This window comes from Lactuca saligna, chromosome 8 (assembly GCF_052625555.1).
Source record: "Lactuca saligna cultivar CGN05327 chromosome 8, ASM5262555v1, whole genome shotgun sequence".
Taxonomy (NCBI): domain Eukaryota; kingdom Viridiplantae; phylum Streptophyta; class Magnoliopsida; order Asterales; family Asteraceae; genus Lactuca; species Lactuca saligna.
The window spans coordinates 78,169,747-78,191,378 of NC_136424.1; positions in this window are offsets into that span (position 1 = coordinate 78,169,747).

The window sequence follows — 21,632 nt, forward strand, 5'->3', positions numbered from 1 at the left end:
GGGTATGTGGGTATGTACGTGTCTGTGTGTATGGGTGGGTATGTATGTGTGTGTGTTTGGGGGGGGGGGGGGGGGGGGGACATTTCTAGTTCATGATGTTGTTGCTGTTATTACCATATAAACACGATGACATTTGCAAAACAAGGGTAGTTGTTTTAACTTAATTGTAAACAATACTCCTTTTTATTACTAAGTTAGTATAACCTTAAAGAGTATTTAAGGTGTAAGTAATAAGTTTTGTAAGTAAAGAATGTACATCAAAATTTGAACTTCGTTCAAAAGTCAATGTTTTAAAACAAAAAACTATAAATCAATTCAAAATTAGCTAAGATAATTTGGCAATAATCGTGATGGCTTCCAAGTCATCACTATCAACTCCCTAAATTGTTTTCAATTCCTACACATAACGTATGTCGGTTTTATATACCTAGGAATTTTGAAAAACAAATGTAAATCCTATCATATACATGAATTGCTTGTCTCTCACACTTTATTTTTTCTTAAAATTAGTTCAATAGCATGTAACTTCTGCTCGATAACAGTCTTTGGAAGTAAAGAATGTACATCAAAATATGAACTTCGTGCCGTTCATATATATATATATATATATATATATATATATATATATATATATATATATATATATATATATATATATATATATATATATATATATATATATATAGGAAAAGTGAATATACCCTTAAAGGTATATAAGCTTAGGTACATAAACTCACAATAATACTCGTTTTGTTTGATATATTTATTATAATGTTCTTTAACTTTAATCCTTAACATGATTTACTTTCAAGATTTTCAAAATTTCATTATTATTTTCCTTTTACATCACATTTTTTTTACGAACATCAATTAGGCTATATATATTACAGATGAAAATGAAAATTATGTAAGAGGAAAATAAATGTGAAATTTATAAAAATCTTTGAATGAAATCAAGTTAGAAGTTGAATTATAAGAACATTAGACAATTACAATGTATATATATATGATACAAAACGACGTAGTATAGTGAGTTTGGGTACCAAAACTTATATACCCTTAAGGGTATATTCACTTTTCCCTATATATATATATATATATATATATATATATATATATATATATATATATATATATATATATATATATATATATATATATATATATATATATATATGAACTTGGCTCAAAAGTCAAAGTTTCAAAATACATGTAACAAACCAAATTTAAGATTCGTAACATCACTTGATCAAGAAATCACTAAAAGTCAGAGGTATTGAAAAGCTTTATAAGAGTTCAATGTGAACTTCTCTGTAAAAGCTACTTCTTTGTAAAAGCTTAAGAAGAGTTCAAGGAAAACTTCTCTATAAAATCTACCTTCATACTGCTACCACAAGCTTCAAAAATCTTCAAATTTGAAAAGTCACAATCCAATTTCGAATGATCATATAAAATTCTCCCCTTTTAATAATCAAAAACATGATTATAAAACCTTCAAATGATCATGAGAATAATCTTGAATTGGATGAATAATTACTATGTTCCTCCTCGACAAAATGGAATAAATAATGAAGTTTAAAATCTGAAATAATTGAAAAAATTTGATGTTTTTGCAAAATACGACCTTCCGAACCGCCAAGACTTGTCGGAATCTATAATTTACTGTTTACGAGAAAATATGTTCATGAAAAATTCAAATTTTTCTCAAAAACCCATAAACTTGTAAACATTTTGGAATATTAGGTCACAACTGTTACTTGCTGAAAGTCAGGGGACTTAAATGGTAATATTGCATCATCTTCCCCTTAATTTGTAACAAATTCGGAAATTGGACTAAAACTATCACTATGCTAAAAGTATGGGGACCAGAAGTGTAACTGAAGTTGTCTTCCCCAATTAATCGGATAAAATAAGAACATCAACAGCAACAACGACTAGTAGGATGAACTCTGATTCCAAAACAACGACCAGAAAACCGATTCTGAAATCAACCAAAATTCCGAACACCAAATACTTTCCGATCAGGTTCTATTCCGATTCCGAGTTACAGTTCTGAATACCATCCAATTCCGAACATCAATGAATTATGAATCCCTTGTGACATCCTCATTTTCATGGTCAGAAAATACCGATTTTGTTTATGATTTATAAAAATCAGAGTACTTATTTTAATAGAAATGTTGCGAAATTTGTTTCCAGAATAACATGATAAATACGTTATCCAAGAATTTCCGAAGAAATGTATTTTTATTCATTTTTAAACATTTGGTATGTCATCGTCAATACAGAAACATAAGCACAAACAAAACTTACATTCAATTACACTAGTGATCTATATCTGTTTAATCTCTCAGTGTAACGTAACTTTACATCGTCACCTATGATACAAATAAGATGGAGTGGGTTAGGTTTGAAAACCTGGTGAGTACATAGGGTTTTCAACCCACAATAATATAATTATTATGTTTATTCATCAAACAATTAACCCAATTACCAATCTCCATTATCATATTTACTCTTAAGGATTTACCCTAAGAATCAGCTATTCCTCGTTCATTCATTCCTAAGGAATCGACACGAAGTCCATCATCACCGGGTTTAGGCACTAAGTATGCATAGTCGCCAGAGTTTATACTGATGGGTTTTGGTCATAAGACATCCTATGTGCTCATACAAACCCTAAAGCTTGGATCTAGGTTTCTCTATTGTACATGCTTTGAATCCAAGACTATAAACCCTAATTCTAGCATTTTAATAATCATATTAGCCATAAGAATAAGTTTATAATGTTACCTTGATTGTTATGTAGCAATAACAATCCCAAATCTCCTTGTATTGACTTTGGAAGGCTTAGAGTCACAAGTGTCACTCCTCTAATGGTTCACAAACACCATAAGCAAGAGGATGAAGAGGAGAGAGGTTGGAGGCTGCCCAAAAACGTGTGAAACCCTAGAAAGATCATTAGCCATGTTTTTGAGCCTTAAGGGGTCTTTATATAGTTGGGCTATTAGGGTTATCTAACAAGGAAACCCTAATTTGGATGCTTAAGCCCTAAGCAACCCATGGAGCCTTTTAATTAAGCCTTGGATGATTTCATATGGGCTTTCCCCATAGAATTCGTCCACACCTTAATATAAGGCAATCCATGGCCCAAATTATAATTATCTTATAATTACAATTCCAGTCCCTTAAGTTTAATTAATCTCTTTTAGTCACAAAACTAATTACCAATTAATTATTGACTAATATTAATTAAACAATATGATCTCTCCTTTAATATATTATTCTCATAATATATTAATAAATCATATTTAACCTTTCTCTCCATAATTCATCCTATCAAGTTGCTTTGGTGAAGGCAACCCAAAAGGACCATGCAACATCGGGTCAAGTACATACCAAAATAGTTATGGACTTAGACACTAATCCAACAGTCTCCCACTTGGATAAGTCTAATAACTATTATGCGTATGACTTCAGATCCTGATCTGCAATCGTAGCTTTCCAAAGCCGCTGTTAACTCTGATCCTATCAGATACGCATGTCCTTAGATAAGGGATTATATATTCCTCCATTCTAGATATCATATGAGATATGATTTCTAATCATTCTCTTTGTACTACTTCTCGATTTCTGATTTATGATGACTGACTCATTGAACAAATCAAATTAGTCCTAGCCCGACCGAGCATTTACGTTTGTCATCACTAAACCATCGAGGGGCCCAAAGATATCGCTTTTATCCTACCTTGGATAAAAGGAACGGATAAACTTTGATACAATGCTTACTTGCACTCACTAACCAAATCACACACAACAATATGTTTTATAACACCAAGTTACTAGTGCGTTTACATATTATCAATGTGCAACCGATTACCAAGATACAACTCACACATTTCGGTTTCAAGAATATAAGATGTTATCGTCTCACCAATCACTCGTGATACAATTCATGGAGTGATCCAAGTGAGCGTGGGTTTAATCCAATGCTCAAATTCATATTCATAAGCACTCATGAATGTTGCAGCAAACATTTGCTTATGTCTAATACTCTTTTAGACAATCCACACACCAATTCACGACAGTCTTCATTCATATCTACTTCCAACATATGAACGACTGTGGCCTGTTTGAATAATTCGATTATTCTTAATAAACTCAATTATTCTGGAAGTCAAAACATGCAAAGTGAAACACAAGAATAATACTAATCCCATATGGCCTCAACCCTTTGAGTATAAATAAAACTCATTTTATTTATCACCATATCGATTACTCATTATTTGTCGTTTCGGGTAATCAACTTCTTACTTGAATTATTACACTTGTCTCATGCTCTTAGCATGCACACAATGTTTACCTACAGTTCTTACTTTGTGAAATAGATCAAATTGAACACATTTCCAATCATTCTCATTTCACAACTCCAAATCCTTTTTCCATAAGTAAAAGAATATCAAATTCTCGCTACTTATAGAATATGCTAGATTCTAATATTCTATGCAATGATTCTTTCGTAATATCACTAACCAAAGTCACAAAGACTATTGCCAATGAAATTACAAAGTCTTTTATCGGAGATTGTTACAATACAATTCCTTAGATATGATGTCTCTCACTCAAAGTACATTCCTTCGAACATCCTTTTGCACAAAAGTTTCTAATCTAGACATAGATTTTCAATATTCAATTCCTAATATGGACACGCTTCCATATTTTCCATATGACAAGTCATTCTTAATAGAATCTTATCTATTCATAATAATATCAATATGGTCCATCCAATACCATGCTTCCAACCACTCACAAGCAACCAATCATCGTCGAACTTTGGATTGTCCTTTGATAGTTGTTTAATTATTTTAGTCAAAACCAATTCTAGTCCCTTTTTCCTTTAAATGCGCTAGACATGTGGAAAATTTTAGAATGGTCAAATATTAAAGCACTTGCAATCGATCCTTTACCCGAAGCGTATGGGACACGATGCATAATGTTTTATTTGCTATGTTCTCAAAATTCGAATTGTGAAAAGGAATGCCGTAATCATAATCAAAATTTTAAGAACACACTATGTACCTCTGACTAAATTTATTAACATTTCTCAACCTAAGCCTTTAGATTTGAAATGAAGCATAATATTCTCTCCCTTAATTATAGCAAAACAACTTTACAACCCTTACGACTTTGCAAGGTATAACTCTTGTTTTTCTATAATTAATATTGCCAACTTGCAATACTTTCCATAATAATCATACAATGATAACATTTATGCTCCCACTATCATGATGATTATTATAAAACATAACACTTATGCTCCCACTAGCTTCGACATGTATTCACAAACATCTTAACATTCAGAAAAACAATACCTATTGAATTTCCATGTTTCTAATACTTAATGCTTTGATAATCTTTTATCAAGGCTTCTTGAACTTATACACCTTTGCCTTAGATAGTTCATATGTGTGTCTTAACACTTAAGACTAATTGCCAAACCTCACAATTCGAATTATGGAAAGGAATACCGTAACCATAATCGAATTCGAGAATGCAATTTTACAATCACTATCTTCTTAAAATCTTTCTTAGTGAAAGCATTTCCTCACAATCATTTTCATGAAGGAGGAAATCTTATGACACTTAGATTTAAATGGTGTATTTGTTCCTATCCATGTGAATTTGTTAAAACCAAAGTTTACGACAAATTCAAACTCATATGGACTGAACTTTCTTAATCTTGATTTCTTGCCTTATGGTAGCACAGCTGCCCACCACGTCTTCCAAGTAGTTAAGCAGCTCACCCTTTCCTATCAATGTACCTTTCATTGATTAAGGTGCTTTGCCTTTTATGCATTCAAAATGAGAACTCAAAGAACTCACATGCATAATTAACTTAATTGGAATAGCACAGAAACAAAATAATGTCAACACGATAGGTTGCAAACCTTAACTCGTGTGCTAGTGATGATCAATAAGGTTTATTTGATTTGTTCTTGAAGCCTTTCCAGACCATTAAGACTCCCACTGACTCCTTGACATATAAGATTCTTTTGTCAATAAACATTTCTTGACAAACAAATATTCAAGAGTTAGTGTAGTTTTTATCAAAACACTTCATAAATTGGTCCTAGTCGGTCTTTGTCTTATTCAAGACATCACAACTTTCCACATTTGATGAATGTTATAAACCTTTAATACTTTTCACTCATTGTCACAATCTTAACTTTAAGACTTGTTATTGGAACGAAGTATGATAGACTTCTTGATTTAACCATTTCTTCAATCCTTGATTCCTCTTCTTAAACATACAATTGTACTAAGACTCACTTACAGGATCAATTGAGATATGGTTCTTAATCATTAAGACCTATCATAAAGCATAAAAGCTACTCTCCCTTCTTCTTAGAATGGAGAAACTTTTATTTTTCTGCCTACTTGATTCTTCTTATTCGTTCTACTATTGATCTAAACCCTTTAATCAATTCAGAATTACACTTAATCTTGTAAGTATAATCATATTTACTAAACCTTTAGTAAATCATGACGAATATCTTTGTTACTCTTATGGTGAACTTGATCAACACACAACTTTGTGTACTCGATCTCCTAGTCCTTCACTTGACACTTTGTCAACGAATTTGTCTAATTTCCAAATATGAAATTTCTCATTCATCATGCAACCAAGTTGCGTGATTCCAAATTTATGTCCAATTGAAACTTTGGGCGATGAGAAACTCTCCCTATTTGGTAAATTCTTGACATTTCCATAAATAACATAACTAAGAATCATATCCATTCGTTGTAGAAATATGCAAACATCAATTTTCATAACGATTTCATTGCAAGGAAGTAAACAAATAAATAAATAAGTCAAAATTTATTTTATTTATAAAAGCAGCGGAAAAACATTTGTCCTTACAATGCAAAATCTATTGAAAACTATGTAAAAGGAAAATTTCTAACAACTCTATCATAACTATCTAAGGTCAAAATCCAATCTTCAAGTGCATGCGATCGAGATCCATCTCTTGTGATTAGATTCATCTTGCTCTCTTATCAAGCTTCCTTTCTTTTCACCGATCCTACAAAACATTCAAATACAATCTTATCACATCATGTATTAAGAATCAATGAATAGGAACTTAATGGAGTTAGATAGTGGATTCTTACCTAAAGTAGAGCCATACGTTCTGACTCTCCCATCTCTTAGATCTCTTAGGTAATTAGGGCAACTTCGTCTCCAATGCCCCTTCTCTTGGCAATAAAAGCAAATTGACTCTTTTGGAACAACACATGGAACTACTTTAGACATCGCCTTTATCTTATGATCAAACTTTTCGATCATTGCATGTCTTTCATTGCCATTGTCTATATCCATAGAGGTCTTGAAGGCAAATTCACCAATCAATTTTGTTTTTCTATTGCGCCAAACCATTGCTGATTCAGCAACAATAAGCATATAGGTGAGATCAATAAGGGTCACGTCGTGGTTCATCATATAGTACTCTCTTACGAACTCACTATACGAGTTAGGAAGTGACTGAAGAACCCAATCAACAGCCATCTCTTCACCAACAACAGATCCCATCATTCTTAACCTATCAATGTGTGACTTCATCCCTAAGATGTGTGCACACACCGACTTTCCTTCCTTATGTTTACTTACCAAAAGGGCTTGAGTGACATTGAACCTTTCAATTTTACAATCTTGTGGGTTAGGGAGAATAATTGGAGGAGGAGGAGGAAGTGAAGAATGATTTCTTGTTCCTCGATCGAATCGTGGAATATCATCTTCATGTGGAATGCTTGTTCCACGTGATTTGGGAAGACCATAGTTGTCGAACTTTGACATCTACAAAACGGGAGAAAACAAATTCAAGTTAGTTGATTGATTGATTGAGTCCTTAGTAAATCACCCAAATGAGATACTAAGGCTAGGACCCAACACAATATGCTAGAACCTAGAAAAGGGATGTCGTAATCTAGTTGCAGAATATTTGAAGGTAAGTGAATGACGATTCACTAATTTCCACCATGAAAAACGAAAAAGAAATTTAAGTTTTAAATCTATGAAAACTCCTAGATCCTTTGAGATTCATTGAACAATTCAATGGCATGTTTAAATCTCGATATGCCCCTCTTGTTTGTGACTGGGATGCCGAGGATCACAAAGCGGGTGTGAATAACCATGCAAAGTTACATGGTGCCCTCACATGTTACAGTCACCTATTCGATGTGCCGGTAAACCACACACGCTCCACCGAACTATGACGAACATTGAGTCACCCTTTGCTACCTTTGCTTAGAACCATTTAGTGTGCCGGTAAACCACACACGCTCCACTAACGTCTTCGCAAGGGCACAAAGTGTAATTTCATGGAATTGCATCAATTCACTTTTTCCTAAGTAACTAAGATTGGGAATTTGAAAAACATTTAGTTACTTTGTATTTCATTATACTTATAATGGAAGGTTTCGTCCTATCCTACCCGTTCGGCTAACGACCCTCCATTAGTCAAGAGTGCGGTGGGTAAGAGTGGATACCCATTCAATCGCCATATTATAGGTAATTTCCTTAAACACCCCTTATAGACCAGCTTTGTGAATGAGGCCTACTAACGGTAAGACTGACTTTTACTCATACATATATATAATGTTAGACTTTTAATGTTATATATAGTATAGGGTGCATTTTACACTTTTAAAATATTAGGTGGTTAACTTTAACAATTACACTTTTAATTCAATTAAATAGTTAACCTAAACTTTTATGGATTTATTAAATCTCTTTTAATTATACACCTTAATCAATTAATAAAACCATAAGGGAGTGATTTGAACTTTTCAAAACATTACTAGGGTTTTAGAATTTAACATTCCTAATTAACTTTTAATCAACCTTTCAAGTTCCAAAACTTGAGGGCAAGTTTTGAAACATTTCAAAACATTAGGGTTTAGAATTTAAATATACATCAAAATTAAACTATTTAATCAAAATTTAAATTCCAAAACTTGAGGGCAAGTTTTGAAACCTTTTTCAAAACATTAGGGTTTTAACTATTTAAATTTCAAAACTTCAAAACTTTTGGGTTCAAATTTAAACTATAAAACCTAAAGGGGAAAATATGAAACTTTTCATAACAACAAGGATCAAATAACAAATAATTCAAATTAACATTTAATCACATAATTATCCATATTTGATTTATTTAATGATTTCTTGCAAAACAATTTATCAATTTACTTAGAATAATTAATCAATTATCTTATAAGGAAACAATTATCTTATTAATTGATAAATATCTTCAATTAGATCAAAAATATAGTCAAATATATCATATAATCGGATTAATATTGATCTAACATGATAAGGTAACTATCCATATGCAAAAACAGCAAGAAATCCCGATATAAACACTATCTGACGAGTTGACTCGTTGAGTCAAGCTTGGACTCGTCGAGTCACCCTGGACTCGGCGAGTTCAGCTATGGACTCGGCGAGTCCAGCCTCTAGAACACCAAAAATCGAATTTTTCAGATATACAATGCATCAATACAATTGAAACCATCCTAGTCTCTGATACCACTGATGGGTTTTGGTCATAACATACAAACCCTAAAGCTTGGATCTAGGTTTCTCTATTGTACATGCTTTGAATCCAAGACTATAAACCCTAATTCTAGCATTTTAATAATCATATTAGCCATAAGAATAAGTTTATAATGTTACCTTGATTGTTATGTAGCAATAACAATCCCAAATCTCCTTGTATTGACTTTGGAAGGCTTAGAGTCACAAGTGTCACTCCTCTAATGGTTCACAAACACCATAAGCAAGAGGATGAAGAGGAGAGAGGTTGGAGGCTGCCCAAAAAACATGTGAAACCCTAGAAAGATCATTAGCCACGTTTTTGAGCTTTAAGGGGTCTTTATATAGTTAGGTTATTAGGGTTATCTAACAAGGAAATCCTAATTTGGATGCTTAAGCCCTAAGCAACCCATGGAGCCTTTTAATTAAGCCTTGGACGATTTCATATGGGCTTTCCCCATAGAATTCATCCACACCTTAATATAAGGCAATCCACGGTCCAAATTATAATTATCTTATAATTACAATATGATATCTCCTTTAATATATTATTCTCATAATATATTAATAAATCATATTTAACCTTTCTCTCCATAATTCATCCTATCAAGTTGCTTTGGTGAAGGCAACCCAAAAGGACCATGCAACATCGGGTCAAGTACATACCAAAATAGTTATGGACTTAGACACTAATCCAACATATACAACATACACTAAGTCGGCATAGTCGCCAGGGTTTAGGCACTAATCTTCATAGTCACCAGGGTTTAGGCACTAAGGTAGTATTTATTTTTTGTCTGCAGATCTGTGTAGTCTCTTCTGTCTGCGCCGCGCAAACCACGCGTACACATTAGCCTTCGCAGACATGTTTGTTTTTTTGAAAACTGCAGACCTAAAAATGTTTGCACGTCCTGTTCTTGACGTAGATTTGGATAAGGATCTTCTAACATCTTCTAGCCTAAACACACACACACACACACACACATATATATATATATATATATATATATATATATATATATATATATATATATATATATATATATATTATTTTTTTAAGTTTTTTTTTTTAATTTATATTTTTTCCAACTTTATTAATGATAAATAATTTGAAAAAAAAATTACAAAACTTAAAAAAACCTTCGATGATACAAACATGATATTTTTGATAATTTTATAAATAAAGATTTATTACAATAATAGTCGTTGAAGTTATTTATATAAATATGAAAAAAAAATCATAATATAATCTTATATTTTTTTGCCAAATTTTGCAAAATATTATTTAATACAGTATCATCAATTTCTCTAGAAAATATTTATAGCACGTTTTTAATAGATTTAATTGAAAAAATCGAAGTTTATTTTCATCCATTTATATATCAAATTCTTTAATCACTAATTATAATGTTTAGTTATAACTTTGCAACCAAAGTTTTTGGTTTTTATCAAATATATACGTTAATTCATATCATTTTTATTTTTGTTTTTTATAGAATAATACATAAAAGTTGATCTAGATTCGTTAATTATTTATAACAACGTCATAAAAATATTAAAAAAATCAGTTTATTTATATTTCAATTTATTTTAGTAGTTCGTAGATGTTAAAAAAACAAACAGTCTTCTTTTTTCAGGCTGCTGACGTTTGGTCTACTTCTTCTACTGTAGAGGTCTACAGATGTGGTCTGCAGACTGCAGACATTTTGTCTCAGAAAAAAAAAAAACAGCACCTAAGTCTGCATAGTTGCCAAGATTCGGACACTAAGTCTGCATAGTCGTCCGGGTTTATCTCGTTTATTGAAAGTATTGTTTTCGAGAGTCCACTCGCAATACATGTCAATGAGTTTTTTAGAGTACACCGGGTGAACACATCGTTCACAACACCTACAGGCTGCGAGCCTACTACTATTTCACTGGATTGTCTAGAATAGTCTGTAGTTATCATCTATACTCTGCTAGATGACGGGGACAACACTTGGGTAAAAGGCTTCTGTAGTGATTGTCTTTGTATAACATTGAACATATTCAAACCATGACCAAAATTTCATTCAATAGAGTGATAAACTTTTTTATAATATCAACTCAAAGATTGAAGATCATATATATGTTTCTATAAAGAAATGTTTTTATATCAAGCCAATAACCTTGAAATGTTGTCTGGGGTAAAATAGTCAATTTCCACTATCAGTCAGATACAAAATCAAATAATAAGTTTCAGTCAGAAGTTAATTCAATCAAAATTTCCAACCCAGTTAGCGTCTAATCCAATCAGCTCTAACCCAGTTAGCAACTATCAAACGGCCCCTTAGTCGACAACGGTGTGGAACGATTGCATAAAAATTGAAAATCATATGGATGAAATTGATACAAATTGAAATCTAAGACTAGAATTGAAATATTCGACAAACCAGCGTTGATATTTTATATGTTACGAATATATTATATTAACGTTCATACAAAAAAATATAAAACAAAATGTGTTTCCATCAAAACCAATTTTAGAACGTAATTTAATCTAAAACCAATTTCCAAATAAACTACTTTATTTAAAACCTACATTTAATGTTTTTTATCTGTTACATAAGCAATTATAAACACATACAGTCACGTCATATACATTTAATAATAAAAAAAATAAAAACCTAACGTGTTGCCGGGCCCGAAAAACCAATTTATGAGTTGATTAGTCCAAATCAAGATGAAACCAATTTAACAAGAAAAAAGTCCAAAACAGATTGCAAGACAAATGCCACATCGTCTCCCAAAAAAAAAAAAAATAATAAATAAAAAAATAAGTTGTCGTCGCTGCAGCTTCGCTTTTCACCACGTTGGGATGGATGTGTTTATCACCTTCACTTCGGTGGGCTCAGTATTATGGAAATCATATATCACAATCACACTTGCAGAAATCAACGTCTTCTCGACATACAATTACAATCTGGTTCATATCATTCGATTATATTTTTAATTATATTATGCGGGTTCATTTTACATTAGCATGTAAGTATTTCGTAACTAACAGGAAAACTTAATGTTTTTTGGTCGACTATTATATTTGATCGTATGTTTATTACATAAATTATTAAAGATTTACTATGAAAATATTTTCTTTACCAATAAAAGTTAAAAGAAAACGTGTTTATCTTATGCATAATTTGTTAAAGAAAATGTGGGTTTAAATTCTAAAATTTAAACTCTATGGGAAAGCAAACGAGACTCGTTAGTGCCATGGCGTCAAAGAGGGGCCTGGGGGCCATTCCTAACATACACACCTAATCGTAGTTAAATTCCAATTTCCAGCCCCCTACCAAGGGTTAAACACATATCCTCGTTGAGTTGTTGAAGAAATAATTAATTTTATTAGCTAATGATTATTTCTAAAACCCTTTATATCTCTATCTCTGTATCTATTAAAAGAGAAACTTGATCACTCCCATTTTCAATAATCAGGATCATTTAATGTGTTTCAATGATTAATTTCAATTATTAGATCATTTTGTAATGCGATCATAAAATAAAATAAAATTAATATTAACTAAATTAAGTTGATTAGGTTTGAAAAGTTGAAAAATTATTAATGATGATTTAAATTTTTAATTGGAATATATTAAAGTAAAATAAATATCAATACAATTGTTAAAACATAAATATAGTTTCTTCCTTTTTAAAATCAAGTAATTTGTATATATCTTTCATAATTATAGAATTTGAAATCAAAGAATTCAAAATAGTATAATATGAATAATAATATTAATTTTTTCATACCATTTCCAAAATCGTTGTTCAAAATTATGTGTAAGTATAATCTCATTCGGTTGTTATCACAATTTCATGAAATATGGACTTTGCAAAATCACGTTCGAATACTACCTTTATAAGGTTAACAATTTTTTTTTTATTATTTACTGATTAATTTCTTACATCTGATTATAATTTATATGTTCGGTATATGTATCTATGACTTATTAGTGGTTTTTGATAAACAGATTTTTTATTCTCTCTCTCTCTCTCTCTCTCTCTCTCTCTCTATATATATATATATATATATATATATATATATATATATATATATATATATATAGGGTTAAGTTCAAATGAGAACACTAAATAATGTGAGAACGTGAGAACACTATTTTATGTTACTATTCTACTAAGAATTTTGTATATACAACGATATGACAGTATTCATCAATAAATATACGAACAATCATACATAAATATTGTATGTACAACTTTATCACATTATTCATCACCGAATATAATTACAATTACATATTTAACATTCACATTAGAATTTACTAAATTACTACATATATATATATATATATATATATATATATATATATATATATATATATAATTCATAGTAGAATATAATATTAAATTGAATATATTCATATTATACTTACTATAATACTATACATATTAAATTCATAGTAGAATAGTAACATAAAGTAGTGTTCTTACGTTCTCACATTAAATTGTGTTCTCATTTGAACTTAACCCTATATATATATATATATATATATATATATATATATATATATATATATATATATATATATATATGTGTGTGTGTGTGTGTGTGTGTGTGTGTGTGTGTGTTTGGATTGGATGAAGTAAAATTGTAGCACCTAGTTTATGGTACGTAAAATTTATCTTAGTATTTTTTTTTTTCATTTTAGCCTTGGACTCGGCGAGTTGCAAGTCCGACTCGCCGAGTAGAGGCGGAATCCGGGAATACGTTTAAGTTGGCGACTCGGCGAGTCCATATTCTGGACTCGGCGAGTCACCGCTGTCTATTGAAACCCTAAATTTCAAGGGTTTGCACCCTATTTAAACCCCTCATTTTCTGCCCCAAGCTCGCCCCCATTCACCCTCAGAGCCCTATACTTCGTTCAAGCCTTGTTCCTTGTGAGTTTGAAGCATTTGGTGTGTTTTCTTGAAGTTTTGGAGTGGGAAGGAACGTAGATCAAGAAGAAGAGGAGGAGGCTAGACATATTTGAGCTATCTCAGTGTGTTCCTTAAGGTATAACTTGATTTCCCCCTGTTTTCATGCTTATAGTCCCTTTTAGCTCCATAGAAGTCCTTCTTGAGCTTTTCCCCCAAGCTTGTTGTGCTTTATGGGTTGTAATAAGTTGTTAGCCTTTAGATCTAGGTGTGGTTGAGCTCCAGGAGCTTAGATCTTCTGTCTTTATGGAGCCATATTGCATGAAAGCCCTAGATCTACTATTTTGATGCATTTTGAGCCTTAAAACCTTTATTGATGATTATTTACATGTAAAGTTGGGAACTTTACGTGTTATTCATGCCCTAGAAACCCAGATCTATGAATGGCATGAGTTGGATCCAAGCAGAATCGCGTGTATAGTTTTTGCTTGTGGCCGACTCAGCGCGTCGTTCATCTGACTCGGCGAGTTGAGTCGCGAGTCCCCGAGTTTCCCCCTTTTTCGCATTGGCGGGTTGGGAGTAATGAGTCATTGGGTGTGACTCAGTGGGTCGGAAGCTAGACTCACTCATGAAGTCACTCGGAGAGTCGATGCCATGACTCGGCGAGTTCATGGCAATCTTCTTGTCTCAAGAACAACTCGGCGAGTTGTTCATACAACTCGGCAAGTAGGATGAAGGACTATTGGCCTTGGGTATAAAAGGAAAACTCTTCGAGTCAACGCTTAACTCGACGAGTAGAGACGGATTTATGGTCAGACTAAGGGAAAGGGACTCGGTGAGTTGGCAAGCCAACTCGGTGAGTCTGGCCAACTGGCAGTTGACTGTGACTTGACTCATGACTTGTTAAGGGTAAATGGACAATTTACCCTGAAGGCGGTTAGCAGTATTTGACTGAGTATTTTGTGGGAATTATAGCCGGAGGATTTCCGGAGCGGCAGCAACCGCAGATAGTCAATTTCTACACAGATCGATAGTTACTTTGAGGTGAGTTTCCTTCCAGTAGTAACGGGTCTAAGGCACCAAGGTCGGCCGGTATAGACGAGACGTTAGTATTAGAGTGTGGGCCGAGCCCGTATCTCTTAGTTGAGTTGATTATGATATATGCCAGTATGATAAAGTTGTCTATACTTGTTGTCTGTGTGATACTTGTATGATACGGGTTAGCGGCGGAGTGTGGGCTAGGCTCGTATCTCTCCGAGAGTGGAGGTTGGGCGAGGCCCGTATCTCCCAGATAGTGGAGTGTGGGCGAGGCCCGTATGTCCCGGCTAGCGGCGCATGGGCAAGGCCCGTATCTTCATGAGTGTGGGCAAGGCCCGTATCTCCTAGCTGCATGTTGTATGCTTGCATGGTATGAGGTATTATGGGGGAAATCACTAAGCTTCATGCTTACAGTTTTCAGTTTTGGTTTCAGGTACCTCTTCTTCGAAGGGGAAGGAGCTGGCACGATAGCGGTACATCACACACACACAACTGCTCGTATTCGGCATTATGATATATTCATGGGAAATTGTACTCTGACATTTTTATGATTATGACAATGTTTTCTGACATGCAACATCTTTTGGTGAAATGAAATGATTGTTGAATGAATTATTCCCAAATGTTTTGCTAAGTACATGTTTTAAAAACGAAATTTTTGGCTCGCATTTTTGGGACATTACAAGTTGGTATCAGAGCCCTGGTTTGAGGGATTCGAACACACCTTCGGGGGTGTTTGAACTCAAATCGAGGGATTAAAAGATTTTGGAAAAAGGAAATGTTTTCTAAAACGCTAGTAAAGGGTTCTAAGAAAGAACAAAGTGTGTGATGTGCGCGACCGGCCAAGCTCAAGTAAGTATTCCCCAAAGTACCCATATAAGCTTATGTTATGCTTATCAGTTTCAGTAGAACAACATGCTAAAATGGGACTAAGGATCTAGGAGTGATGCCTTATGCGCCTGCTTTATGTGCTTCAGTGTGTGAAAATTTGCGTGCTAGAATTGACTAGACAACAGTAGGATGGCCTGTTTAGGTTATGCCTGATAGTGCGAGTTTAGCATTGTATGCTAGTTCAGTTTCTCTCTTCGAGGATAGAGTTGCTTGAGATTGTTTTTTCTTTTGTGTCCAAATGTTGTTTGCTTGGTGCTATGTGGGCTTTGAAGTGATGGGAGTTAGTTGTTAGGTGAATACGATAAAGTCACATGTGATTAGGGTTGAATAGTCTCAGAGTGTCGAATCTGACCCTATTGTGTAGGTCTTGTTTGAGTCCTAACCGTGGTAGGGATGATTCCCTTACTCGAAGAGGCCTTCAGCAGCTGAGGACTAGGTTGGGTGAAGTCAGGGGTTTCCTAGGGTAAGCCTAGGATAAGAGTAGCAGAGATCAGCGGTAGTGAAAGGGACCTGGTGGAGTCAAGGCAGTCCTTGGTGAAGGTACAGATAGATGTGGAAGGTAGTATGGGACCGTACTACTGAAAGCAGAGGATCCATACCCGAATCGAGGAATGCCAAGATAAGACCCAGGAACTTGTAGTAAGTGTGATCCCTCCAGAGGTATCAGTATCGCTAACAGTTGTCATTTCTTTTGTATTTCAGAATGGTGGTACTACGTTCGAGGCCATCGGTTTGCAGTACAAGAGAGGGATCAGGTTCGGGATCAGGTTCCGAGCCAGTAGATGAGGGGCAACGCGAGTTCATCACGTCTGAGATCACCAGAGGCGGGGCAGGTGGTTGGGGCTTCGGGGAAGAAGCCTAGGGGATCAGATGGGAGACCGAAAGGCCAAGGAGGGTCGGGCCGCTGCGGGAAATGCGGCAAGACGCATGAGGGAGCATGTAGGATGGGATCAGCAGACTGCTACAAGTGCGGCAAGGCAGGGCACTTTAGTAGGGATTGTACTACTCCTATCTCGGCTATTCAGACATCGGAGTTGTTGTGTTTTCACTGCAACTAGAGGGGCCACAAGAAGACCAATTGCCCCCAGTTGACAGCATCAACGCCGGTTAGGGAGCCGGCTCCAGCTACCCTGCAGATTACAGATGGCCGGCAGGGTAAGGCAGAGGCTCCAGTAGTGAGGAGCCGGGCATTCCAGCTGACGACAGAGGAGGCATGCGTAGCACCCGATGTGGTGACGGGATCGTTCCATGTGAACGGTATTCCTATCCAGGCATGCGTAGCACCCGATGTGGTGACGGGATGTTCAGCAGCAAGAGCTAGGCGCTACCTTCAGTAGGGTTGCGCAGGATACATCGCGTATGTTATGGATACCCGAGAGATGGGTAAAGCGACGGCGAGCAAGGTTCCAGTGGTGCGAGACTACACTGATGTGTTCCCGGAGGAGCTTCCTGGGATACCTCTGGAGCGTCAGGAAGAGTTCAGGATCGATCTAGTTTCTGGTGCGGCTCCAATAGCCAAGGCACCCTATCGGTTGGCTCCTCCTGAGATGCAGGAGTTGTCTACGCAGCTGCAGGAGCTGCTAGACAAGGGGTTTATTTGACCGAGCAGTTCACCCTGGGGAGCCCCGATCCTGTTTGTGAAGAAGAAGGATGGGTCGCACCGGATGTGTATAGATTATCGGCAGCTGAATAAGGTAACGGTGAAGAACCGTTACCCACTCCTGAGGATTGATGACCTCTTTGATCAGCTGCAAGGAGCATCTTGGTTCTCCAAGATCGATTTGCGTTCGGGTTATCATCAGATGAGGGTCAGAAAAGAGGACGTACAAAAGACCGTGTTTCAGACGCGCTATGGCCATTATGAGTTCGTGGTGACGCCGTCCGGGCTCACCAATGCTCCTGCCGCGTTCATGGACCTCATGAACCGTGTGTGTAGACCGATGTTAGATCGGTTTGTGATAGTTTTCATTGATGACATCTTGGTTTATTCCAAGACACCGGCGGAACATGAGGAGCATCTGAGAGAGGTTTTGGAGACCCTGAGGAGGGAGAGCTTGTACGTCAAGTTCTCCAAATGTGAGTTTTAGTTGCGCGAGGTGCAGTTTCTTGGGCACGTCGTCAACCAGAACTGTAACGACCCAATTTTCACGTCCGAAAATTTCGTTTTAAAACATTACTTTAGAAAACATTAATAATTAAAAACATTGTTTGATCACACCACAACACAACGTAAACCATGTTTAAAAAAGCCAAACCATACAACCCATCAAAATATCAGAGTACAATCCCAGTGAATCTCGTAAATGCGGAAACCAGAGTGTGTGCATGATGTGCCGCTACCGCGCCAGCTCCTTCCCCTTCGAAGAAGAGGTACCAGAAACCAAAACTGTAAAACGTAAGCACAAAGCTTAGTGAGTTCCCCCACTGTACCACATACCACATAATCACATAACATACGTAAGTTTGTCAGGCATATCTGGGTGCCCGACCTACCCCTTCGGTCCTTTCGACCGGATACTGCCTAGCATATCTGGGTGCTAGCCTCCCGTTCAGTCGTTTCGACCGGATACTGCCTAGCATATCTGGGTGCTGGCCTCCCCTTCGGTCATTTCGACCGGATACTGCCTAGCATATCTGGGTGCTGACCTCCCCTTCGGTTCTTTCGATCGGATACTGGGGACTATTTCACCCCCTACTACTACCACATAACACATATATCACATAGTCTATCTAGCATGGCCGGGCATAACCGCCCCTTCGGCCCTATCGACCGGTATTCTGGGGGACTATCTCCCCCTACTGTCACTAACACATAACATAACACAGCTGTAGCAACCCTAGATGAATATCACAAAGATAATCATCTAATCACACGTCTCCTACTGGTGGGCCGACATTGTGGCCTTAGACCCACCGCTACTGGAAGGTAACTCACCTCAAAGTAGCTGCTGAACTGATCGGGAACTGACTGACTGCTGCTGCTGCTGCTCCGGAAATCCTCCGACTGCAATTCCCACAACATACTCAATCACACACTGCTAACTGTCCTTTGTGTAAAATGACCATTTTACCCCTGGTCTAGCTCTAAGTCAAATTCAGAGTCAACTTTCAGTTGACCCGACTCGCCGAGTTGGCTCTCCAACTCGCCGAGTCCCTATCTAGACAATTGTACTGAGTCCCTGATTCTACTCGTCGAGTTAGGCTATGACTCGACGAGTTCTTCTTCTAAACTGACATTGAAGTTCTTCGTCCTACTCGCTGAGTTGTATGAACAACTCGTCGAGTTCATCTTCATCCGATGAACACTCATGCTTAGACTCGCCGAGTTGTATGAACAACTCGCCGAGTCTGTTCTTGATCTATGAAGATTGCGTTGGACTCGCCGAGCCAGGCCATGACTTGTCGAGTCCTACCATGGGTGAGTTTAGCTTCCAACTCACCGAGTCACACCCTGTGACTCACTGCTCAAACTCGATACAACAAAAAGGGACAAAATCGGTGACTCGCGAGCAGACTCGCCGAGTCACATGAACGACTCGCCGAGTCGTCGCCATGCATCCATTAATTACACCGATTTGTTCGATTCTAGTCCATACCATTCATAGATCTGGGCTTCTAAGGCACGAATCACACGCAAAGTTTCCAACTTTACGTGTAGATATTCACCAATATGGATTTTAGGGTTCAAAATGCCTCAAAAGGGTAGATCTAGGGTGAACAAGCCACATGGGTCCATAAAGCTAACAGATCTGAGCTCCTGGAGCTCAATCTTGCCTAGATCTAGAGGCCAATCAACTCATTACGAAATATTATGCACATACTAGCTTGGGGAATGGCTCAAGAATGTCTTAAATGAAACCTTAAGCATAGAAACAGGGGGAAAATGGGATATACCTCAATGAAACTGTTGAAAAACACAATGATGCTTGGATGGCTCTCCTTCCTCTTGATCTACTTCCCCTCCTTGCCTCAAAGCCTTCAAGAACACACACAATAGCCTCAAACTCTCAAGGAACAAGCTTAGAATGAGGGTTGGGAGCTCTGGGGGTGAATGGGGGATGGCAAGGCGCAGATATGAGGTTTAAATAAGGTGCAAACCCCTGAAACTTAGGGTTTCATCCAACAGCGGTGACTCTCCGAGTCCATGATATGGACTCGCCGAGTCCATGATATGGACTCGCCGAGTCGCCAACTTAAACGTGTCCTGGGTCTCGTCCCTACTCGGCGAGTTGGACCTATGACTCGCCGAGTCCAAGGCTAAAAATGGAAAATACTCAAATAAGATTTACATACCAGGAACCAGGTGCTACAAGAACGGGATTTCAGTAGACCCGGCCAAGGTGGAGGCCATGATGAGGTGGGAGGTTCCGAAGTCTCCATCCGAGATTCGGAGTTTCCTAGGATTGGCAGGCTACTATCGGAGATTTATTCGGGATTTCTCCAAGATAGTTGTACCCCTGACACGGTTGACTAGGAAAGTCGTGGTCTTTCGTTGGGGGCTTGAGCAGCAGTCAGCGTTCGAGATTCTGAGACAGAGATTGTGCGAGGCGCCGATCTTAGCCCTACCCGAGGGCGTAGAGGATTTTGTGGTTTATTGTGATGTGTCGATCTCAGGCCCAGGTGCAATATTGATGCAGAGGGGGCATGTCATTGCTTATGCCTCGAGGCAGCTGAAGCCTCACGAGGGGGCATGTCATTGCTTGTACCTCACGGTGGTTTTCACCCTCAAGGTTTGGCGGCATTACCTCTATGGGGTTCGATGTACCATTTACACGGACCACAAGAGTTTGAGGTACCTCATGGATTAGCCGAATCTGAACATGAGGCAGTGTCGGTGGTTGGACGTGGTGAATGATTATGATTGCGAGATCCTTTACCACCCAGGGAAGGCCAATGTGGTGGCTGATGCGCTTAGCCGCAAGGCGGCGCCGATCAGGGATATTTACATGAGGATGACTGTGGTGACTCCCCTGTTGGAGCAGATTCGGGAGGCTCAAGAGGGGGCTATGAAGGAGGAACATCGGAAGAGTGAGCGAATAGTGGGTCAAGTCACCTCCTTTGATTATGATAGTCGGGGGTTATTGACATTACACCGCAGGGTGTGGGTGCCATATCATGGAGGCGTGCGCCAGATCTTGATGGAGGAAGCGCACAAATCCCGATTCTTTATTCATCCAGGGGCGACGAAGATGTATAGGGATCTTCGTCTAGACTATTG